This window comes from Camelus bactrianus, chromosome 4 (genome assembly GCF_048773025.1).
Source record: "Camelus bactrianus isolate YW-2024 breed Bactrian camel chromosome 4, ASM4877302v1, whole genome shotgun sequence".
Taxonomy (NCBI): domain Eukaryota; kingdom Metazoa; phylum Chordata; class Mammalia; order Artiodactyla; family Camelidae; genus Camelus; species Camelus bactrianus.
In genome coordinates, this window is record NC_133542.1 from 12,260,786 (window position 1) to 12,286,546 (window position 25,761).

A 25,761-nucleotide genomic window follows, 5' to 3' on the forward strand; every position below is an offset into this window, starting at 1 on the left:
AAGCAATGGCGTTGTGAAAAAACAGAGGGAGCGGACTCCTTGCTCAAACAAGTTAGTTAAACATCTTAAAATTTTTTTATTGTTGGATCCTCATAACCTTTGTTATGTTAAGGGGACTGCGAATCTCAGATAAAGAGATGCATAGACTATGTAGCATTTCCCAGTTTCACTACATGACTTGTTTTGGCATCTTCTGGTTCACAGTTGTTATGCAGAGGAGTCTGGGAAACACCACTGTGGTCCCACCACTTTATTTTGCAGGTAAAAAGCAGGGCCGCTGTTAAGACAAAAACCTATCACTTTATTTTAATAAAAATCAGAGTCCAATTTGAAAATGTTAAAAACTCACCAGAGGGGGGAGGGTATAGCTCAGAGGTAGAGTAGGGAACAGTGTGCATCTCTCTGAACACTTAATTACAAAGAGTTCTGAGCCCCGGAGGCCCATAGTGGATGCAGCCCCGCCCAAGTCTCCCTTCAGGGCCCAGGCACTTCCTCTGCAGCTGCAGGGAGGCTTGCCTGCTGGCTGCTCACAGCTGAATCCTTCCCCAGGAATTGTACTCAGAGGAAGAGAGCCCCCAGGTTCAAGGCTGTGCCCCCTCCCTGAGGACAGCCTGGGGGAAAATAAATAAATAAATAAAAGCCTAGCACTGGGTTCAATCCCTAGTAACTCCATTAAAAACAAACAAACAAACAAACAAACAAACAAACCTAACCCCCCCCCCAAAAAAAACTCACCAGAATTGGCAGGAGCACATAGACAGCTCATCTTCCTGTTTAGCATCGTAACGTTGATACTGGTAGCCATTTCATGCTCCCAGTGCATTTTCTCCCATCTCCACCCAAAGTTACATAAGGCCTCCTATAGCCTGAGGTGTCCCCGGAGATACCCATGACAAATCACCTTTTGTTTCTGTAATTGTATTGTCTGATTTAAGACCTATTGTATTCACCACTCCCCATGTGCTCACATCATTCAGTGTGACACTAACAGTGACACACTGACCATGACACATTGATAGTGACATAGGATCATTTCATCTTTTAACCACTGGCTTGAGTTATTCACTTATAAGGACTATACCATTGTGTCTTTCCATATATTTCATAATAATCGTGTGAAGATTTTGAAATTAGTTCTTTTTGATTTTGTATTTAAATGCTGAGTGGGTCTTTACCATGTGTTTAAGAAACTGGGCATGAAAAATGCATGGTAGAGAAGACCGGTGATGGCTCAGTTTAGGAAGAATTAACGCTTTCCTAATCTCAAACACAAGAAGTCATGGTTAGCGGAGAAAATGATATGTTGAAGTCTCTGTTTATATAAGCTGAGTTTCTCCAGGCCTTATCCGATTGAGTGTATAAGTGGCAAAGTAAAAGCACTGGCAGTATATCTCAAGCAGCAGGACCCTCTCCTCCATACTCCAGATGCAAAGATCTGTCTTTATCCAATGCATGGCATCCCTCATTACCTCCATCAGCAGTCTGGGTGGTTTCCAGGTGCAGAAGGGAAGGGAAACCTTCTGTACTACACACATCAACACACACCCACATATATTGCAATTCTGGGGCTCACTAGATGTCTAAAATGTGACATATAATTTAATCTCAGCTTCAGTTCTCTTCCATTAAAACGAATCTAATATATTCCCTTTTCAGGAATTTTATGAATATTAAATAATATAATATATGCAAAGATAATAATACTGTAGGAACTCAGTAATTGTTATCACTCTTTTTAATAATACAAATACTTGTGCTAACCATACCTGTTTCGTAGGATTTTTTGGAGGTTAAATAATAAATAAAAAATATCTCAAGGAATGTTAGATTCTTTAATCCTCCCCACCTCCAGCCTAAAAATAAAATATATGTTCTATAACAGAATCTGGTCAGGAAAGCAGAAGCTACACCTGTTGTTTTAACACAGAGATGTTATATAAAAGTTAGGTTAAACAGCTGCTGGAGAACTCAGAGAAGAAGAAGGGACCCCTGGTGTTGTGCAGAGATAGTGACCACAGGAAGCAGCTCCACCCTTAGGGTTTGGGGAATAAAAGGAAGATCTGAGGTTACTAGGAACTTGGAAGAGGGCCCCTGTATTTCCGAGGTCCAAACTTCTTGGAGATGGTGCTATGCAACCAGCGATGGTATCTGAGGAGCTCCGTGGAGAGATCTTACGGCCCACAAACTCAAGACCTCTCAGGAAGGGATGCCAGCAATCCGTGTGGCACCCCTGAGAGGACAGAATGAGCTGGTTCTGGAAGAGCTTGAAAAATCTGTGGACAGAATCTGCTTTCTGCGAACAGAGTAAAGGATGGTTACTAAGGCATTGCTGGCAGTGAATGAACATGAAGTAGGGAGTCCCCTTTTCCCTTTCCCCTGCCCCCCAAGCTCTCTCCAGCGCCTGATATTCAGAACCTAACAGGAAGCCAGCTGACAAAAGAGAAATGTGGTGTGCAGAGACCCAGCCCTGAAATCTCAATATAGACTATGGATGCTGTTTTGGGAGCTATGAAACTATAGCTTAAAACCTGACAGAAGTCTCTTACCTGACCTCTGTTGAGAGGGAAATTAGAGCAGCCTTCTTTATTCAAAGTCTGTACCTGAAGTGAACCCATCAAGAGGACTCGAGATGTCAGTACTGTTTGATGTACCCGGTAGACTCATTTTCATCTAGTTTTTAGGAAGAGAGACTCACTTGTTCCATCCAATACCTTTCTAAATACTATTTTTGCAGAAGTAGAAATCCAGGAAGCCACAAGGAGAGTGAAGCAATAGAAGTTGTTCAAAAGTGACTAACTTAAAACTGATCACTGTGACATGCCTCCTTAAGCTTGAGATGTTTCACACAATCAGGTTTTCAGTATTTTCATTAGTGTGATTTGCATAACCAAGATTTTATTTAATTTTTTGGTAGAGGAGTCTATTGTAATGAAACCGATATAACTGTTAAAAAGATAGACCTGGGCTGATGAATAAATGTGATTTTATTGTATTTTATGTGATTGCACTGTAATTTCTTGCAATAAATTTGACTTGTAAGGAGCATGTGTGTATGTCTGTGTGTGTGTGTGAAAGAGAGACATATAAGACTAGGAACCATTAAAATTGCCACATTTTTTCAACAGAGCACAATACCTCATAAAGTTATGAATGAGGTTTCAGTTTGCAAAATTTCAAGGCTAGAATAAATATATATATACATATGTTCTACACACACATATAAAGTTATATGTTTTTCATAATAATTAAATATTATTAAATATAATTAAATAACTAGGGACGATGACTAAGTGTGTTTCAATATGATATGATGGTTTTATTTTATGCTTACATCTTTTAGAAGGACATCCACAAGCATCTTAAAAAGAAAAGGTATAATATTCAAATTATTTTTTTCTCTGATACACCTGCTATGACACCTGATTGCTGTCATAATTTCATCATTTATATTGCTGCTGGTATTTAGATGATTTATTTCGAAACAGATTGAGTAAAAATAGTTTAATGTGAAAGTTGTTTTATATCCTAATTACGATTTTCTAATATTTATTTAAGAATACCCATTGGCTTACAAAAATAAATAGAAGGAATTCCATTATCCCAAAATGCAAGCAGTAGTGTCATCAGGGATGGGTATATCAGATGGGATTGTGAATCTGCAGTCTAGAAATACATATGTGATTTATTTTTTCAGAATTCGAAGAAAAGCAGCCAGATGGAAAATGACATGAACAATTTGAGATGAGCATTATTGGAAGGCACTAAGTTTTATTTTTTTCCCATGTTCTCAAGAGTTTTTGTTTCATTTCATTTAGAGAATCCGTTGGAGAATGTTTCAAGATGTAGAAGCCTTAAATGTGAAGTACCCCAAATGAAGTTGGAACATCCGTGTTGACATTGCTTTGTGTTGTGGTAAGATGAAATGATTCTTATTATATCAGATTGACCTTTGGAGAATGTGATGAGAAATAGATGTGTGTGTAAATAAAAATTATGAAGGTTTGTAACCCAGTACATAAGTTTGGGTTTCAAAAACAACTCTTTTTTTATTATTTTGCAATGATCATTTTTTTGGCTCTTTAAGAGGAGTGGGGCACACAATAGAGCACTCAGATTTGTTATTGTTCATTTCCTACTATGTGTTTCTATTATTTCTATTAGTCTGTATGTCAATACAACAGCCATAGGAGGTGAGTATTATTATTCTCACTGTACAAATATGGAAAATGAGAGTTCAGAGAAATGAAAACCTCATCTAAGATCATGCAGGTAGTAAATGACACAAGAGTGATTTGACTCTGTGCTTTACTGCTTCTGCTATCCTGCTGCCTCCAGCATTTGTGATGAGTGAGGAGCCAAAGGATTAACATAGGCTGAGGGCACCATCCTCAAGTTTTCAACTGTTGATTAGAAAAGAGTCATAATTACCTTCCTTCAAATAGAAAGCCAAAGTGAAGGAATTTCTTTTGTATTTTCACTGCTCTTGAAAAGAGAAAGATTTCTGTAGGTTATTGACTACTCACATAGATGATGATATTTCAAAGAAATTGAACGTTATAGAAATACTGACATAGGAAATGTGTGCTATAATTCTCCCATTCACCTTTGGTATAAAATGAAAATTTGTGGTAGGCTTTCTCTGTACAAATACCCTGGCGTGGCTGAGAGCATAGTTTAATGGAACTGGTACCAATTCTTCCTTTATGGATAACTGGTATATGACTCAACTTGAGTTTCTTCCCTTTTCTGTTACTTGCATCATGAGGTTGTTGCAAGATTCCATTTAAATAAGAAATAACACATGGGAGGCACCTATAATTCTGCCTGGCACAGTAAATAGAAGCCGTATCAAAGACGTATCACATGTAGCTGTGATATAACCACTATCCAAATACAAAGCTGTTATTTTGTCTTAGGTCTGTCCATGAAGATCTGTAATTAAAGGAGTGTTTAATGTGTGAAAGATTCTCTCCGTTCAACATTACTTAAAGTTAGGCTCAAATGTATTTTATTTATGTTGAAGACATTTGTTTGGGGCAGTTGCGGATGGCTGACTGAAACCTTTAGAATACCAGCATACTTCAGGTGCATTAATTTATAAATAGAAGTACACAGGCCCTTTTATCCTAAGGATTCAGCAGTACCATTGGATTTAGTTGATCTAGCTTTCTTACCTGAAAGTTTTCAAACAAATTATCCCTACTGATTGCAAACTCGATGCCCACTGTGTCCCTGTGAGTCAGGTTTGCTTGGGCTATTCAACAGTGACACCCTTGGGAACCTATAAAGCGTTCTCTCATGGACTTCATGCTTTCAGCCTTGCTTCTGTGTTGGTAATAATCGGCGACATTTTTGTGGGAGCAGATAGCATGCCTGCAGTTGAAGATTATATTTTCACTTTGTATGTTGTGAAATGGAAAAATAAAGACAGACAGCTTTCGAGATTCTGAGAGGAAACTTCCTATCATCCTTTAGTTCTAATGTGTGTTTTCACTTTTTTATGGTAGAGTAAGAACCTATAAAATTAATGAGTGCAATGAAGTTATTAGACTAGAATCTCCAACGTAAATAATTAGAGGCTCCCCCATAGCACCGTGAGAAGGGAATCTAGGCCATTCTTTACTGAAGCTATTTTCAATTAGTTTACATTCTGAAAACACCTGCAAAATTGTCTGTGACTTCTCCTGTGCTGTATTACTTCTCAATTCAAGGGTTTTGCATTTGAACAGAAACTCTTAAACAAACAATCCCAAATTCCCACTTTACATCTAGCTTTGCATGAGTTCAACATTTATTGTTTTTTGTTAGGGATAGAGTGTTCTTTGCTTAGGCCCTCATTTCTTTTTGCTTTTTCTTTGTAATAACTGCATACTTGCTTCATATCTTGCTGACTTTTAAGATCGGGTTCAAGTTACTTAACCTCTTTTAATCTCGGTATTATTAATCATAATATGAGGATCATAACAGTTATATTGCAGACGTTTTAAGGTTTACAAAAAAAATGTGTAAATCACCTACTGCTTAGAACATTGCTGATGATTTTAAACAGTAGCTTTATCTCTAGATTTGCTTGTAGGTTTGATAACATGTGACCCCCAAATATTCATCAGTAATTCCTTGGAATCTTCCAGAATAAAGAAAATTGGTTTAGAAGATTGGGTTGACTCATGAAGGGATTGGAGGATATTAGAGGAAGCCTCAACTTGTATGTACATGCCAGGAAAATAAACATTTTATTCACGAATTATCAAGCCAAGGAAAACAAACATTTATCTTAGGTTTGTTCATATTACCTGTAAGATAATGTGCCTTTTCATGAGCTTTTTCATATTTGTATCTCTAGACCAATAGTTCTCATGCTTTAAAATGTTTACAAGAACATAGAAGTTGATAGAACAAATAAGTTAAAAAAAAAAAAACACTGTCTCAGCTAATAACAATAGGAAACCTGAGTTGGCTAACGTTTATTGAAAACCTTCTAATAACCAGTTGCTTTCATATGTATTAGTTTATCAAATCTTGATTGTAGTCCTTCTCAATAGTTAATATGCCCATTCTGCAGATTAATAAAAATAGATTTACAGGAGTTACTGGCTTACAAAGGTACAAAATGAGGAAATGACAGGGACAGAACTCAATCTTGGCACCACGTCGCTGTGCAACTGCTACAGCAGCTTTCTAATCCTAGGATAATTCAATTTTCTAGTCATGAAAAGTTTTGTTTTATGGCCGCCAGCAGCATAAGCACATATGGAAACAATCAGCCTGTATTTGTTTTGTTTAAGCTCCTGAACACTTAATTCGCCATCACCTGCTGAGTTGGACTTTGAAAGGCATCAGTAGAGCAGGCCTATTTCATCTGCTTTGCAAAACTGCTCAGAAAGAAATTTTCTGGGGAAAAAAAAGTCTCAAGTATTTTCCATAGATTCTTGTTGTTTTTCACCATTTGCTTGTTGATTCTCATCAATTCTGCCAGTCTCCTTTTTATATAGGTTTGGTGAAGTGTCTAAGTTCTAGCCAATGGGAGATGAGCTACAGTGATCTGTGCCATGTCCAGGTCATGTCCTCCGAGGGTGCATGTGCATGCTTCTCCTTCTTCCTCTAGTTACTTGGAAAATGAATGTGGTGTGGGATTTCCTGCTGAGAGATCTTGTATGATGCAATCAAGGACAGTTGTCTGAAGGTAGAACAACATAGAAGCCTTGTTTCCTGGCTTAATATATACAGCAAAACAGTCCAGGATGGCTTCTCTGCTAAATGTTGTGTGAAAGATAAATAAGCTTCACTTGTTCATCCATTGCCATTAAGCCATTATACATGGCGGAAGATATACCCTAATGAATGAATGCATTCTTGGATAAATGTGTTAGCTATGAATTCCTGGCATACTGTGACTCCTGTGGGAAGTCAGTCTTAGCTGAAAAGAAGCACAGGTGTCCTATAAAGAACACTGTGGTGGTTACCTGAATAGTGTGTATCTAGACTTGAAGCATCTTACCTTGCCCCTCTTACTCCTTATACTATTCTTCTGACCAACTTCCTCTAGCTCTGTTTTCCTTTCAGTCCATGTCCTTCCAGAGAAATTATAAATGTGTTACTTTTATCAAATCTCTTTTCTACTAGATTTATCTTTAATGGAGTTATAGTATGAAGGAGGCATATATGATATTAATAGGATTAATGAACCCTAAGATGAACTTCATAGTCCTCTCCCTGCTTAAGGATATTCAAAGTAAACTTATAACACACACACACACACACACACACACACACACACACACACACACGCACATATGCACACACACAGCAGGCTATCCAAATAAAACTGTCTACAGACTATGTTAAGTGGACTTCTTAAACTTGTGATAACTAGATAACAATGTTCAAATCTACACAGTCTATGAGATTTTCTTCATTGTTCCTTGCGTTTCACCCAACCTCTCGCCTGGTCTGTCTTCATTTTGCCTGCAGGACAAAACTATAATTTATTTTTTCACATTTAGTATGTCTTGCTGGATCTTTATTTTAAAGGATTTTAAATCTATAGTTGTTTTCATCTAGCCAAAGAATGCTTTGGTGTCTATGGACACAGTGTTATCCTAGCTTTACAGTTGAGTCTTGAGTTACTGTTTAACTGCAGTTCTGCTGCAGAGAATGCTCTCTACCAAATGACTTGTTTGACGATTTTATCGGCACTCAGTCCTAGACTCAGATTCTTTGGCTTTTTATCTTGCTTCTTAATACTACAGTTTGTGGACCTTCTGACTAGCAGAGTTCATGCTTAGTGTGTGCCTTACAGTAGCTCATGGTTGGTTGGCTGCTACGAGGGCACTATTTAGTCATTCTTTCTGTCCCTCCCTTGATACTTTCCTCTACCTCTGAGCATCCTTGCTGGCACTTTCAACTCACTAGGCTACACACAGTATCTCATTTAATTCCTTATACCACTGAAATAAGTATAATGACCACACTTTAGTCACTGATCCAGCAACCATTTAGTTAGCATACATTTACTTAGCATTTATTTGTGCCAGCCATTGTTTTAAGCAATGGGGAGGAAGGCTCAATCAGTCTTCCAGTTTCTCAGTCTCTAGTATGCAAGATAAATAAGTTTTAAAAAGCCCCAACTTTTGAGTATAATAGTATAAAACTGAAGTCTTAGGGGCAAGGAGCAGAGGAGAAAATGTCTCAGTGTTACTGGAGGGGGAAGAAGGGCAAAGATCAGGAAATGCTTCATGGAGATTCTACTTCAGTTGTGTGTGAGAACTGGATGAGAGAAACTTGGCAGATTAAATGAATTTTTCATCATGTCACAGCTAGTTAATGGCAGAGGATGGACAGGAATTCATACCCAGGTGGTTCTGATACCATAGCCTCTGCAAATAGCAATTTTTGCTGCACGGTTCTTTGGGTCTTGGTCATTTCCATAATGGAATGCAAGTTGGTGCCTCTCGCTGCGACCCCCATTACTTATTCCAGTTGCTTCTCAGTTATTGTTATATTATAGCCTAGCAGTGAAGATGGTGTACAAAATCAGGTGTTTTTCAAGGAAATAACTCCCAAATCTTCAGTTTCCATATGTACTCTTTCCTAAACGTGGTCCAGTTGAGATTCCTCTTCTGTTCTGCCAGTTCTCCTTTCCCACCTCCCCTTTCACAGTTGTTCCTCTTTCACTTTACAATACAAAGACATGACTCTTACTATTGTCTTTATTTTAATAGTATACTTAAGGAAGAAATGAAGGGGGAGCACCTTATTTCTTACAGATGGCAAATTTAAGGCGACGCTACTGTCTTAATCCACCTGTTGTTGCCTATCACTTGACCAGTCTTCTATTCATCCACCCCTACCTTCTTTCAGATTCTCTCTTATAAGATGGAATCTTGAAATACCTATATCTCGCAGGTTTTAAGGAACGTATTATTTAAAACATATATCAATTATTTAATAAGCCAGAAATTATGTGCTTTGGAACTATACAAACATATTCTAAATTTGTGTTGGATGTCAACTTTGAAAAGGTGCAGGAGTATATAGTGTGTTTGTGTGTTTCAAAAAATATTTCAAATAAAAATAGATTTAAAGCCCTCCTCCCAAGTGTTGTTTCTCCAGGAAGCTGCTGAGGGTGGGTGGGAGGACACATATTCCCAGATCTCCATCATTCCCTAGGCTCCCTACCTTCAAGCATTTTCAGGCTTATTTTTGAGGTTGTTGGATATTTGCCTTTTGGATTATGCAGACATTAATGGTCAATCCTTTGAAGATAAATATCACCCAGGTATTTTGCAATGCTATTATTCTCTAGTTGATTTTACTGTCATTTTTTTCATTGAAGAAATTAATAGATAATATATAGGCTGTTAATTTTATCTGAGTTAAAAATTTTTGATGCGTGTAATAGGTTTCAGGACTTATGTATCAAATGAATGAATAAATGAGTGAAGGGTGTATCCTAATGTAGAAATGAAATGATAAGAGTTTGAGATACTTCTTGAGAACGTGAGAACAATCATACTATATGTATGAGTATTTGTGTAGTTTTGAAGATTTATTCTCTAACTTAGGGAGCATAATTTCTCTTGCCTGGGCCTATCACACAGTATTAGATAATTTAATTACACAGTATCATCATCATGTAAGTGCCAAGGAGGCGCTTGTGGTGGTGTCATTATCTATTGTTCCAAATTATATCACACAATCATGGAGAATAGGAGAAAAATGTGTTTCTTCTCAGTTTTGAAGAATGACAGTAAAATTGTGATTGCAGCATAATTAAATCTATATATCTGGATACTAATAAATGCCCTGCTGTCCTAGAATTTAGAAGTATCAGGCCTTGTCTGGCACTAGTCACAATCTCTAAACTTTTTTTTTTTTATTGCTTTTGCAGCTAATGACTAACTTGAGAACTTTCAAGAGAATTTTGCCACTTTATATCCACACTGAACTCTATTACTGCATCAGCTTATTTTCCTTCAACTTTACTTTCTTCTTTCTTTTTTCATTTCCTTTTCTCCTTCCTTCTCTCTCTTTGTGTGTGTGTGTGTGTGTGTGTGTGTGTGTGTGAAGGAGGAAAGGAGGAAGGAATGGTGGTAATTTGGGGTGAAGAGGTAAATATGAGTGTTCCTTTTAAGATGCATTAGTCAATTTCTTCTTTTCAGGGGCATTTAAAGCAGAAAGTGCATAAATAAAATTAATTGCATAACTGTGTAGATACCTATCAAAATCTCTATGTGTTCAGTCCCCATAATTGGCATTGTATATTCAAAGTAAGTTTTGCAAACAGCAGGAGCACAGGCTGCCAGAGAGCTGTCCGTTATGTCGGGGCAGTCGGCAGTAATGGAAGGTTTGTCAGCAGTCCTTCATGGTTATAGCAGCCACTAGCCAGGGTCTCACCAAATCACCTTCCCTATTCCAATTTCTTACACATAGGCACATACAAAGTTTTAGGGCTTATTTCATGATGTCATTAGCTGCTGCAGCCCTGCTGAATGTGTTGACATATAACCAAAGTCAAACAGCTGTGTTAGTTAAGATGATACTAGCTATGATAACAAACAAACAACAAATCAAAAATATATATAATAGCTTAAGCAGAATAGAATTTTATTTTAGTCATTTAAAGTCAAAAATAAGGGGGCTGGTTCATGGTCAACTCTCATTCAAGTGAAGATTCAAAATCTGGGCTCCTCCCATTTTGCAGCTTGTTATTTTCAAAATGTGATTTCCAGAACACGCTGTTAAGTTTCATTTAGCTGGCAGAATAGGAAAAGACGTAAGGAAAACATGCGGGAGCTTGTGAGCCAGGCTCAGAAGTGGTGTTTCATACTTTGCCTTAAGTTCCATTGGCTAGAGGCTGCAATATACAGCCTACCTCTGTGTTCAGGAAGGAGAAAACACAGTTTTGCGCAGTAGCTAACTAGCAACATGTAGGATTTTGAAACTACAATCATCAGTAGTTGTATAAAGGGAAGGAAGATGACTAAAAGCAGAGGCAGCAGAGTAATTAGAACATGTAACACAGTACTTCAGAAATGATTTTTGTAATTATATTGATTTTCTCATGTAGAGTGAAAAATACTGATTGGTTTCACAACTATTGGCAGGTTCAACAGCCGCAAACAATGCGGAGTCTCACTGATATAGGAAGCTTAATTCTTATAAAGGTTGAAAGAGAAGTTGATCTGTTTATTCTGCTTCTTATTCTAGACTGGGCTGTAGAGGACTACAAGTCTTAGTAAAGACCAGCTTTCATCTCAGAAGAAATCAGGAGGGTGGGGACAAAAACACACCACAGTCCTTCATTCATTTGTCCCGCACACATTTATTAAGTACCTTCTATACTTTTAGCCTTGAAGATAGAGAAGTTAGTAAGATAGAACCTCTGCTTTCAAGACATCACATGTGAGTGGGAGAAACAGACCTGTAAACTAATAGCCAATTATATTATCATAGTTTAAAATTCTCTGAAGGCATAGTTGGGGGAGTGATTACCTCTGCTTAGAGGTACCAGGGAAGATGGTGTAGAGGAGATACCATTTAATCTGCAGCTGGAAATATGAGTCTTTACACACAGGAGAGAGACTTTTAGGGAGCATTCAATGCATGAATAATGTATGAAAAAGCATGGCAGCCCAAGGATATGAAAGAATGTGGCATGAGCAGAAGTAGGAGATTCTTTTGCATTTTTGGAAAATAGAGGATTTATAATAGGATGTAGCAATTTGGGAAAGTCAGTTTGTGAAGGATGACTTCATCCTCCAGGTGAATGGAACTGTAGGTCTTTGAGTGCGGTCCTAGTGGAGGAAGGAGTGAATGATCTCCTTGTGTGCTGCATTTTCACTGTCAGCCCTCTGAGAGTCTTCGAGCTGCCTTCTAACTACATACCATAAGGCACTCCTCCTCACTCACCCCCGTGGTCACTCTTTTCGCAGCATATGTGTTGCCAGGGAATTATAAAAGGAATACAGCTACAAAGATAAGATTTGCTGAAATAAGTGCAGAAAAATAATGAAAAAAGCAAGTGTCTTGTCTCTAAATATAAGTTGTCTTTACATAAATATGATGAAGCACAGTGTCCTTGCTGTTCAACAGTCCCTAATTGGTGGTTCAATTTCTGCCTGAGATGTCTTATTTATTAGCTTTATATGTTCCGAGGAAAATGGGATGGGCAAAGTCGTGGAGATGTGAATAGTATAAGGCGTGTTATACTGTACAGTATATACTACTTATCATAAATTTAAGAGGAGAGTGATGAATTGAAGAAAGAATAATTAAGCATAAGGAACCAGAATTTAAAGATTTGGAAAATATGTCTGCCTATCCATATTGCAGAAAAGGAGAAAGCCTTTTGGGGAGAACATGAAGGTCGTGGCTGGATAGTTACTTCATGAAGAGATTATCCATGAAGTTAATCAGCCGTCTCAGCAGAAATTGGGAATAGAGATGGATTATGTTAGTATAGACACTGACTGCTAGTTTGGACTAAAGGGGACAGAGACCCTATGAAATAAAGGAAGGTTTTTGAACTTCTAAGATTCTGCAGGACAAGACAATAGAGCTGTCCACTATCCAGCTGTGAACATGCCCCATCCTTCAAGAAAAGTGAAGAATGAACCTGAGGGTGGTTCAGATATTAGCCTAGACTTCAGGGACAAGGCTGTTACCCATGGCCAAAAGGGTAGGGGCTGCACCAAGGGCCCAAGGGCAGAAGGGGTAAGGCCTCTGCCCCAGTGGGCCTGGAAGGCAGGACTCTACCCAGATGGCCCTGGAGGGCAGAGCATAGAGCTAAAGCAGATTATTCTGCAGCCTTAGAAACTAATGAAACTTGCCTTGCTAAGTTTTGGACTTAGTTGGGACTCTTTACCCCTTTCTTCTTTCTGATGTCTCCCTTTTGGAATGGTATTCTCTATCTCCAGTCTGTTCCACTGCTGTATTCGGAAGCACATAACTTACCCGGTTTCACAAGTTCTCATCTGGAGGGAAGTTTTGTCTCACAATGAATCATACCTAGAGTCTCACCCATACCTGTTTTAGATGATATTTAGATAAAGACTTTGGACTTGGAATTGATGCTGGGTTGGGTTAAAACTTGTGGTACTGTTGCATTGGGATGAATGTATTTTGCAAGGCAGAGGGCGTGAATTTGGGGGCTGCAGAGGGCAGAATATTGTGAATTGACAACATCCCCTCAAGATCCATAAATTGTAGTCCTAGCCAGTGTGACTGTATTTACAAATACATCCTTTACGGAGGTAATTAAGGTTAATTGAGGTCGTAAGGATAGAGTCCTAATCCAATAGGACTGGTGCTCTTGAAAGAAGAGGAAAAGACACAGGAGTGTGTACCCAGGAAGGAAAGGCTGAATGAGGACATAGTGAGAAGGCGCTGGTCTTCAAGGCAGGGAGAAGGCCCTCAACTGAAATGGGTCTGCCAGAACCTAGATCTCAGACTTCTAGCCTCCAGAACTGTGAGAAAATACATTTTTGTTGTTTAAGCTACCCCATCAGTGGGATTTGTTTTGATAGTCCTAGTTGACTAATGCAGTGTGTTCATATATGACTGCCCAATTATATGATGAAAATAATAATGATGATAATAATAATAATAGTTGATCATACATCAGATAATATATCAAGCCCCTTACATATGTTATCTCATTAATACCCTCTTAAAAAAAAAAAGAAAACCTTTGGTGATTGTTGTTATTATCACTATTTCACAGATTAAGGAATTCAGGTCAAACAGGAAAATCACTGTCTCCAAGGAGTGGAGAACTCATTGTTATTCCATTGTAGTGTGGTTCCATGTGACCATCTGCAAAAAAGCTTAACATCTCTGACCTTTAGTTTCCTTGTCCATTAAGTGATGATGACTGTGTGCTGCCATAAATGATGTGTGTGATGGCTTAAATAAAATGACTTAAACCAAATCCATTATTTGCACTCTGGTTATGAATATCAGCATCACTGTGAGATTTTGGTGACTCTCTATTCTCACTCAAATCACTGACTTTTCACAAGACTTTTCTCAGTACATCCCAACACTACTGTCAAATTTCTTCCTTTAGAACTTTCATGTGTAGGTTTTTGTTCTGACTACTGATTTGTCATTGGAAAAAGGATTTGAACGTAGGCTGTTTTTAATGACATTCTTTTCAGATGCTAGAAGAAGATTGGTTGCCTAATGATTTCATTGATTTACACCTGAAGGATATTAATAGAAATACTGTGAGAGCCTACCTGTATTGAATATTTAAGGGGACTGAAACATGAAAGAAAATTTAGGTCTTATTATTAGCCTCATTCATGTTGGGCACCATGCCTTTTCCCCCCTTGCTCTCTGTTGTTTTCCTAACAAAGTCTAGCTGTCCCCCTTTTCCCATGTAACAATAGCTTTTTGTCGTTGTTGTTAATACTTCAGGTTGAACTTTATTGCAGCCCATTTCCTAACTAAAGTCAAAGATATCAATTTCTGGCAAACAACTGAATTGTAAAGTAATCGGAAAGCTTAATAACAAATAACTTTCAAAGATGTTAAAATGATAATGCAGGTTAAAAAAACACAGACAGATTATAATTAACCCCTTTTTGCCTTCACAACATACAGTCTTTAACCGTCTTGATTTAGATACAGCTGCTGATTGCTTTTTACCAAATAAATGTGAATAGACTTCTCAGTATGCATTTTTGATCCGCATCATTATACATATGAAATTATTAAGAATTTAAGTATTCTCAGTTTTTATACAAATATATAAAAGGAGTTCAGGTGTTTGTATCCATCAAGGTTTATCATATTGCATTATTTAACTTTTATATTGCTTCTTTTCTACTGTCCCAATCTAAATCTTTTTCTATTTTCTAACTATAGGAGAGCCACAAAATAGAAAAAGGAAAAAAAAAAAAGATCATAGAGTACTGCATCAAGAGCCTTTTTTAGCACAGAATGTTTTGACAGTTCCATGTTTGAGATTACCAGTAAGGATAAAACATGAGGGGGGAGGTTTTATCACATTTGAATGTCCTCATAATTGTACAGCTATTGGGGTACTTGAAAAATGAAAATCCCTGATTGTGCTTAACACGTTAATCCCTTTCTTAATGTCAGTTGCTGAAAGCATCTCCCAGGAGTGTATAGGTTACAAATACATCCTCTTTTGTATTTTTTTCTTTATTTAGTCTTGGAAAAAAGAGTATTTCTAAAACAAAAACTAAAGCCCAGTGTTGCGGAGGGGGGCATTTCCCACCTACCCATCTTGAGTTCTTGTGGCTGGACTAGTAATGATAACGGACACAAGACGCATTAACAGGAGAAAAAATGAAACAAATTTTGATACATGTACATAGGGGTCTCATAGAACTGGGACCTAAGAAGTGGCCAAAGCAGGCAGCTTTTATATTCTTTAGACAGAGAAACAGTAAATTTGTGAGGAATTGATGGGACAAAAAAAACTTAGGATTCAAATGCTTAATTAGTGGAGAATCTAAACAGAGTTGAGTTTGGGGTAGTAAATTAAAGACCTAGTAAGGTTTGTTATAGAATTTTCTCAGCCTGAATTCTCTGTCTCTAGTGCTGAGTGTCCTTCTACCTCCAGATGCAAGGAGTGTCCCTTTCTGTAGAAGACTTATTTCCTGCTTTTAGGGGGCCAGAAAGGAGAGTCAGAGTGGCCCTCTTGCATTAACCATTTCTTAAGTAACTTTAATTCAAAATAATCAATATGCTACTGAGGCACATTTTGGGGTGGCCAGCCCTGGGCCCCAACACTAGCATTGATGAGTATCATCCTCTTGGATTTTTGACACAGTTTCTCTTAAAGAAAGATACATTTAAAGCAATGGTACAGTTCTTTAGTACAATCAAAACCAGTGTCAAACCTCCGATCTCAGAATATTCCACTTTAAATGGACATCATTGTTACCATGATGAATTTATTCAGCAGACAATAGCACCATTACCAAGGCAATCTGAGCTAATCTGAAATTGAATCACCCCTTCCATGTCACAAACATTGGGGAAACTGAAGCAATTTTAGATTAAGACAAGTAAGTATCATGCTGTAAACTTTAAGTTGAATTCAAAATAAATTGAACTCTATTGTCTTACTTTTGTTGTTTTACCTTTTTATTTCTTTGTTGCAAAGAGCAAAGTTACAGAAGGGTTTTTTTTAAACACATGAAATTGTGTACTAGAATATCAAATACAAATATCTGTAATAAAAGGTTATCTAGATTTGTTAGCAATTAAAATTATTTCCTTCTTTAAATACAGAAAGTTTCATTTTCATCATTCTCAGGATGAAATTGTTCATAGCTTGTGACAGAAGGGAAGAGACGTAAACCCTTGACATCAAAGTTATTAGTCAGTGTGTCAGTCAAAGTCAATTAAAGAAGATGCACAAAAGTAGGCATTTATCTGATGGACCCTCCTAGTTCACGCTAGTCATTTAGAAGCTCTTTCTAAGAGACTCATTAGCTTGTCTGTTTTAAATGACTGCCACTCTCTGGGCAGACTGCCTTTAGGTTCTGTTTCTCTGAAGGGTAGAATTCCCTTGAAAGACAGCCATGTTTATCAGCATAAAGCAATGTAATAGGCGTTGAAAGTCATGTGTGGGCCAAAAATGATTCAGAGGGAAATAAAACACGTTGCAGTAACTGAGTTCAGCTACTTATTAAAAGAGTTGGCATCTTCAAATAGCCAAACTCATTTTTCTCCCTCAGCCTTCACACTGGCAGGGAGGAACTGTTATACTCCTGTCAGTCCTCCTCTCCTCTTCCCCCACAAAATATTTCTCCATCCTCGTAAACTCTTCGGTGCCTGCCTGTAGACCTACTCTGTACTGCCATCAGATTTCTGTCCGTGGAGCAGACACTATACTCTTTGCCTGCTGCTATCTCACTAATGTCTGAAAGCAGGAGAAATACATTCAACACCAAGAAATAGGTTTAGAGATGGCTACTGATGGGTAAATAAAGAGTTCTCTTCTATTGGTGGATGAGGAAGCTAGAGACTCAGTTTAAAGAGAGTCTTTTAAATCTTGCAGAGGAGTTTGGGCTTAAACTGAGGACTTTGGGGAAACCCTGTGAAGCAGGAGAGTAGCATGTTGAGAATTATTTTTTAGGAAGAGCCCTCTGGCGGTGGGGTAGGGGGGTAGATTGGTTTAGAGGTAACTAAAAGCAAATAAACTATGTAACCGAAGGTTGTAATTATGCGTGAGAGAAGTAATTAGGGGCTAGCAGTAGCAATGAAAATGGGAGTAAGTGATAGAGTTGAGAAGTATCTGGGGGTGGGTTTATAAAGCTTTGTAAGAAGATGTTGGGCGGGAGGGTGAAATGGAAGACCAGAGTGGGTCCTTGGTTCTTGACTTGGTTTAGGACGCTGTAGGAGGAAACACAGGCTTAGTCAGAGAAAGGTTACATTTGAGGGGCTTGTAGAACAACTAGAGAAACTCAGAAAGTGCTGAATAGAGGTAAAGATTTGAAAGTACCTCTGCCATTGGATTTCTCTGAATATTAAATGAGGTAATGTCTGTAACATGCTCAGCGCAGTGTCTTAAATACAGTAAGTGCTCAATCAATGGTAGCTGTTGTTCCTGGTGATGGAATGGAGAATGAATATTCTGACTGATCTAGGGTGGAAGTTTGTCTCTAGTACTGAGTCAGAGGGACAGGGGCCATAGAGAGAAAGAGCTGGGGCTCTAAGAAAGGATATTTAAGGTGATGGATCCTGGAAACTCTGCTCCATCAGAAATTAAAGGGAAAAAAAAGGCTACCAGATGTCCAGAAAAAGGAGTGGCTGTTCATGAACAGATCTTGAATATGATACATTTTTGCTTCATGAAAATCCATCCTATTGCCAGATCCTCCTCTAGCCTTTTATTTTCTGAGGTACCTGTTAGGTTTATTTTGACCCCCTAAGTCAGTATTGCTGCAACATAAAAACTTTTTGCATTTGATATCACTGACCGATAGTGTCTTTGCTAATCAGTTATATTCCGGCCCTGTGTTTCCTCAACCTAACCTTGTAGCCAAAAAATTTAAAAAGCAATTTTATACTGTGCCATGCCTCTGACAAGGGTCCTTATGTTTCTTCACTTTACTGGGTGAACTCTGTGGCCATGGACGAAACATGAGCTGTTTCAGTGCAGTCACGGAAAGTGTGGCCCCAGATGATGGCAGGACACCTTGATTAGAAGGAAGTCTGGTCAACTGGCCTCTCTTTGCATTGCAAATGTGTTTGATGGCCATGAGTAACTCAGTAGCAGACAGAATGGATGGTACTTGCCCAGATGGAGGCAGAAATGCTCGTGGAGGTGCTGTAAAACAAGCTCCTAAACAGCCAAGAGACACTGAGCTGTCTGCAGGGAAATGAAAGAACTGCAAATTAAGCATGGCACAGATATTCACTGTTTTATATTAGTGTCTCTAACTCCTATAAATGCCGTTTAGGGTTTTCACATGCTCCAAGCTGTCATTTAATCTGGAATGATGTCATTACGTATTTGAGAGTCGTTTTGAAAACTTACTGAAAACACTCTGACATCCATACCATAGTGTATACATCTGGGGACGTGGTGGCAGTTTATTTGCTGCTGCAAGTTTAATCTAAATCACCACATATCTAATTTATTGTGAAAAATGAAATTCAGGAGTTTTTCTTTCCCCTCTCTGTGTTATTAAACAATCTTGAGTTCTGCCAGAAGTGGAAATGGCTCATGTGGAAAATATTTAATTGCTTGAATTCATATGACAGGAGTGTTCTGAATCTAAAACAACATATAATGAAAAGCAATGGGGTATTATTGCCAAGACACCTTGTCTCACAGGTGATTTTCTAATCCCCAAAGACTCTCCGGAAGCACACTGGGCTCTTGGTCAGAGGGAGTGAAGCCTGGACTTAAATCTGCTATTAATTAACCACAGGAAATTAAAAACTCTCCCTCCACTCCAGTCTTCTCTCTCTTCTTCCCCCTTCCCCTCTTTTCTTCCCCTTCCTCCCATCTTCACTCCTTCCTCCTTTTTCTTCCTTCCTCAATCATTTCCAAAGTGTCTACTATGCACTAACATCATGTTAGCTACTGAGATACAGAAATAAAAGATACTTCTGCCTTGAAAGACGGTTGGAGGAGATCTGGTAGGGGTCAGATCCTGTGATTCATGTCCCTTGCAGTTCTAACAGTCCGTGATGTTCTTCTGTTCAAAATCTTATCACATAATCAATGTCATTCTTTTATTTGATTATTTGGAGAAAATGAATCTTGAATGCAGTTCACATAGCTAGCTTTATGCCAGAGGCATTAGTATATTCCATAAATATTCACTGAGCACTCCTCTGTGCCAAGAAACATTGTGCTGGGAGGACCATCACAGAAATAAGCACTGAGTGAATTACAAGCACAGAGGAGGACCAGCCATTCTCCTAGGAATTCGAGTGAAGGTTTCAGGAGAGTTGAGGTATCAGGCAGTTTCTGAAAGGTGAGAAGGATTTGGACAGACTCAAGAGCTGACAGACAGGAAAAGGAGTAGCTGTGGTGTGTAAGAGGTAAGTGAAGGACGTTCAAGCCAGAGAATGGCTCTCTGGAATGCAAATTGTGTTTGTCAACATGCCAGTCTTCTGGCCTGCCTCCAGCTCACAGTGACGCAGGCAGAGCAGGGACGGATCACCTTGAAGTTGATGTAGAGAAGAAGTCATTAGGCACCATTCAAAGGAGTTTAGGCTTTATCTTGAGTTTGTGGAAGGGTTTTAAGCAGATCTTGCATGATCAGATTTGCATAGAAGAATAATAAATAAAAAACAACTATCTTATGAGAAAGGCATTAAGGGAATTGGGGTGGGGATCAGACATTTATAAATGCGTTCCTTCCAAGCAGGACAACCTGTGTTTTAGGTATGGATCTTAGTCTCAGGGGTGCTAGAAATTGACTTTTTAGAGCTTACAGAATTTGTATTCTGAATTTGTCTTTCCATAGGCTAGAAAAGGATTAACTTCAGTCATTGGTAGAGTGAGAATCCTTCCTCACCTCTGTAGGTTCTGCCACGACCCCCCGATTTCCAGTGTACCATGCTGTTTCAGGGGAAAGAATTGTGGAAAATGGCCATTTGTTTATGCAGATACTGAAATACCCATAGTTTTCTCTGCATCATTCCTGCAGTTTTCAGCAGTCAGACTTGGGGACTGGGGCTGTTTGCTGGGGCCCTGTGTCGAGGGCCTCAGGTCCCTTGGCCATTCTTCTGGGTAGCTGCCACACTCTCTGGGTACCTGGAATCTGCTCAGGACCTGGAATCTTCTTTCCACATCTGTTCTCTCTCCAGCCGGCCTAGCTGAAACACTGAAGCCTGAGGTTAACTTTTTCTTCCTTAATGTTTCTTCTGCTTGGCTTTTTCTGATACTCTTTTAGCCTTGCTGTCATCGGCAAATGCTTTCAGTTCTAAGCGTTCAGACCTTTGAAAAATGAAAGCCAGAAAAACTGAACTCTGCTTGGGCTTTTGTATGTGGCCTGTACATCCCCTGAGACAGTGAAGTGCAGAACAGACAACACCCCTGAACTGGGCAAAAAGTAAGGGAAACAGGCAGAAAAACACAAACCAAGCAAACCAAATATCTCAAAAAACCATCTAGCTTCCTCTGCTTTGCAAACTGTCTTCTCTCGCTTTCTATTTCTAAACTGCTTGCATTGAACTTCTCAGTTTACAAACAGTGTTTGATTTCAGTGCTCTTATTTAGTGACTTTTTCCTTTGTGCAGTCCTCTGCACTAGCCTGTTCACTTGCTGTCTCGGTTTTGTGATCTTCTCGCTCCACCACGAGCTACCTCCTAGAACCTCCTCCCCTCTATTACAGAAACTCACTGGAGCACAGCACACATGCAAGGCTGGTTGCACTGCCTAGAACTTACTGCCCACCAAAGCAGTTCTTAGTTTCTTCATCATTAAGTGAGGGGATTACAGTATGTCATATCAAAAGTGCTGTCTGGTTTGAAAAATATTAGGATTTTAGGACTCTTTTTAATGATTTCCCCACTGCCATGGAAACCCTTTTCCCTCACCCACTCGGTTTTTCATGTCCTGGCCAATGCAGAAATCTAGAGAATGTCAGTTTCCACTTTCACACCTTCATCTGACAGGAAGATGTACTCAGTGTCTGAGTGAAGGCCTGCATGGGAGCCTCTAAATCTGTGTAGTGGGAAGTTCTATGACATTTTTGCTGCTATAGTTCAGCTACTTAATGAACCAAATAGGCCTCTGCAACTGACCTAAAACTTATCTATGACATGTTTTTTCTATGGAGAAATGAGTCTGTGTTGTGAATAATCACACTATGCATTCCTTACTCAACTCCAGAACTGCTTGTACTTAAGATTCTCTGGACAGCTCTGTAGATTTTATGATGATCCTACCTGTGTTCCCTGCCATGAATGAGAAGTAGATTATTTTTCCCATTGCTGTTTTCTTCTTTTTCCTTTTTCAGTAGAATGGCCAAGAAGTCAATCTGCTTTGCAGTTTAAAGTGGAGAGTTACTTTTTGAGAGCAAGATTGCAAGATTCACAAAAAGGTTTTCATACCTTTTGATTTAGTAATCTCATTTCTTTAAAAAAAGAATCTATCCTAAGAAAATAATCTCAATGTAGAAAACAATATATTTATCAAGATGTTTATTAAAACAACTAATAAAGGATTATAATTTAGCTAACTGTTGCCCAAAATAGGTAATAGGGTGATGGTCAAGTAAAATATGGCCCTTCACTTGATGAAATTTTAAAAATGATACTGTGGAAGACAGTGATACATACCATGCAGGGTCTGAAGTCATTTTCATGGTATGATACAGCTGAATTTTAATTTTAAAAAGACTGAAAGGACATACTTCAAAAAAAGCTGATGAGTTACTTTAAGATAATGAAATTATTAGTGTTTTCCCTCTATTTTCTAAACATTTCAGTATTTCATTTATAAAGAAATATAAATAAATGTTAAACATATTATAATATTCAGAAGATAAAAATAACTGAGGTGAATTCACTAATTAGGGAGCCCTAGAAGCAATTTGGAGATTACCACATATAAAGAAGTATCACAAAAATGTTCAATTGTATTGTGAGTGTTTCTGTCATTACTAAAGTATTGAATAAACAAACAAAAAAATTGATAAATCACTAAGGCTGTGGTCTTATAAATTTTGTCATTGGTTAGAAAAAGTAGATGACTATAACAAATGCATTAGTTGTACTAAAACTTCAGTACTAATTATTATTATTGTTATTATTAATTATAATACTATTATCACGATTATTATTTAGAAATAATTGTAATGATTGAATAAATGTAGGGATAGGTATATTTTTATTGTAGACAAATAAAAATAACAGTTTAAAATTAGCAGAAACTGTTTTGCTGTTGAATCGAGAAACTCATTTATTCAGTGAGTGTATTACCTTTTCTTGTATATTTGGGGGTGTCAATGGGTGTGTGTACCCTTGGAGATGTAAGAATTAGTCATATGTATGGGCTTTGATATAATAAGGCTTCAATGAAGTCTGGCAAGATAGCAAATACTTTTTTAAGTCAGAAATTTTGCATGCATTTACTCAAATTACACTTCTGTGGCTTATGAGCAGAGAAATATTGAATAAGTCACTGAATCTGCGTGAGCCTCAAGTTCCTGCAAAATTGGAGGGAGGATACCTTACTCTGTGTTGCAGGGCTAAGTGGGATAATGACTGATTTCTGGCACAGAGTAGGTATTTAATGAATAGTTGTTACCATATTTGTTGAAAAGACAGTGGGGCATGTGTGTGCGGAGCACAGATACTGGAACTGGACTTCTTGTCTCTGAAACCCAACTCTGTCGCTTATGAGCCACGTGGCCTGAGGCCAATGATTAGGTCTGTGCACCTCAGTTTCCTCATCTGTGAAATGGGGAGGATGATAGTAAGAGCACTGGCCTGACAGAGCTGTCAAAGTGAAATGAATAAATATATACAAAGCACCAATGACAGTTTCCAGCACAAAGCAGGTCCTTGACAGGTGTGAGATCTTTTAACATTTCACAGATGAGTCAGGGGGTCAAGGGAGCTGATATTTATCAGGTATGAACTATTGTCTTAAACCTATTTATATTATCTCTTATAACCCTCACAGCAATCCTGGGAGAGAAGGATTTTTTCTCTATTTTTCAGACCAGGAAACAGATTCAGAGAACCAGAATCTCTCCAGTATGCACCTGTCTCCATCGATTAACTGCTTCTCTCTTCTTTTTCCCCTTATTATTAGATTGATTCTCCTGAAGAGTAGATACTGTATGGGTTAATTGATTTACTTTACCATGTTTTCTCAGTCTGTTTTCATGAAAAGTGCTGGAGTTAGTCAGAAAACTCTTTGGTCTTGTGCCCTTGTCTGATCTGAGTTTGCAATGCTCAAATGCCTAAAAGCTCACAGAGAAGGTGTGGAAAGAACGGGTAATTTATTTATGGTAAATCAAATCTGTCTAGAGCACTCCACTTGCTCAAAATGCTAAATTAAATCATGTAAAGAATGTGTTCCTTTATCTTTTGGGGTAATATGTGCCAGGCAGAGTATTTGTGATGAAGATTTTATAAGGCAAGAAAAAAGGAAACAATCCCTCTTTGGAGAAAAGATGTTTAAAAAAACTAAACAGAATTTAATTGTAGAAGTACAAGTTGTGATATTTGCTATAGGAAGAAAAACAGGTACAATAGGAAAAACATCTGTGGGGATGGAGGGTAGTACAATTTGGATTAATAGGCAGTGAGGAATGCTTCTCAGTAGAGGTGACATTTTATTTGAAACCCAGTGGATTTCAGTAAAAGGAGAGGGTCATCCTAAGAAAGTGGGCAGAGAGTATACATGAAGGAGGTATCTCTGTTGCCTGGGCAACTAGAATAACAGAAATACTGTTCACTGGAGCTATACTTTGGCTGAGCTTAGAGCAGGTGGAAATTGCATGTGGTCTAAATTGTAGAAATCGGTTAAATAGCCCATGATGTAAAATACCATGTATATTGTTATGCACAGTAATTCTGATGCCTATTAAGAGTAGATTTAAATGAAGTTGTTTCATCATTTAAACCATTGTGCCTTTAAGACAAGTTACAAATCTCTGTATCCCCGTGGCACGGGTGAGAAATTCTAAACGTTCCCATTCTGCTCACAGGGCTGTCTCCACTTTGTTTTAAGGTTGTCTTAGCACAACAGCTATTAAATGCTAATGTGATAAACACTTCACTGTAGTCCTTCTGACCTATGAATCGAATGGTTTCTTTTGGGAAAATTCAGATAGAAGGTTGTAACAGTGCAAAGCCTTCCTCACTTCGTCACAGCAGTGGCTTTTTGGCAATGATGAGTGACAGTGTGCAGGGAGCACTGCCAGACAGGGAGGCTCCCTGGAGCCTGGGTGTCCAGAGTTTGTATGGGGGATTGGTCACATAGACATGGTAGGCTGCCTTCATGGCTGACCATTAGTCTCTACCCCCTCCATATGTCAAGCTGATACCCTGTGGCGCAAGGCTTCCATCATAAAACGCACCTTTAAACTCTCCCCTCTGGCCCACGGCCCCCAAGTAAACAAAGAACACTCTTCTCAGGAAGGACATTCCAATGATTACAAGAGATCATCTCCCAAGAGCCAAGGGCAAAGCAAGACTTCTCTTTGGATAAGGTTAATTCTTTATTGTAAGGTACTGCACCACTCTTTCAGACACTTAAAAACATTTTGATACGCAAATTTATAACAAACTTCTCACCATAACCTTGATAAAAGAAAGGGAGGTGTAACATGTGTTTACATTACATAACATTTCCCCTCCAAGCATCTATAGTTAGGAAGTTTCCTAATGATAGAACTGCCTGTCATGGGGGCAGAGTATGGCTTAGTGGCTTAGCATGCACAGGGTCCTGCGTTCAATCCTTAGTACCTCCACTAAAAAAATAATAACAATAAATAAATAAAATAAAATTTAGAAAAAAGAATTGCCTGTCATTCTGCACTGGAAATCACTTGTTTTTCTTTTCTGAGGGGAAGAATAATCATCTGGGCAGAGCAGTTAGCTTGTACAAAGGGCAGAGTTGGAAAAAATTTGAGAAACTCTAAGAAGGCTAGGATAGCAAGGGTCTAGAACACAGAATGAGAGTGTCCCAAGTCAGCAGGGATCAGATCGTAAATGGATGCGCTAAGGAGCTTAAATTATATTCACAGTACAAGGCGACCCCTTTGAAGGGTTTTGAGAAGTGCTGTGATCCAGTTTACA

General features: G+C 38.4%; 1 protein-coding gene across 3 annotated transcripts in view; it reads left to right on the top strand.

Annotated features, from left to right (window-relative positions):
• The window catches only part of LINGO2 (leucine rich repeat and Ig domain containing 2), a 1,051,774-nt gene that overhangs the window by 213,197 nt on the left and 812,816 nt on the right, over window positions 1-25,761 (top strand). For all 3 annotated transcript variants that reach the window (XM_074361479.1, XM_074361478.1, XM_074361480.1), the window contains exon 2: window positions 3,816-3,912. The gene's annotated coding sequence lies outside the window, so the exon portion shown is untranslated. The remainder of the gene's footprint in view (window positions 1-3,815; window positions 3,913-25,761) is intronic.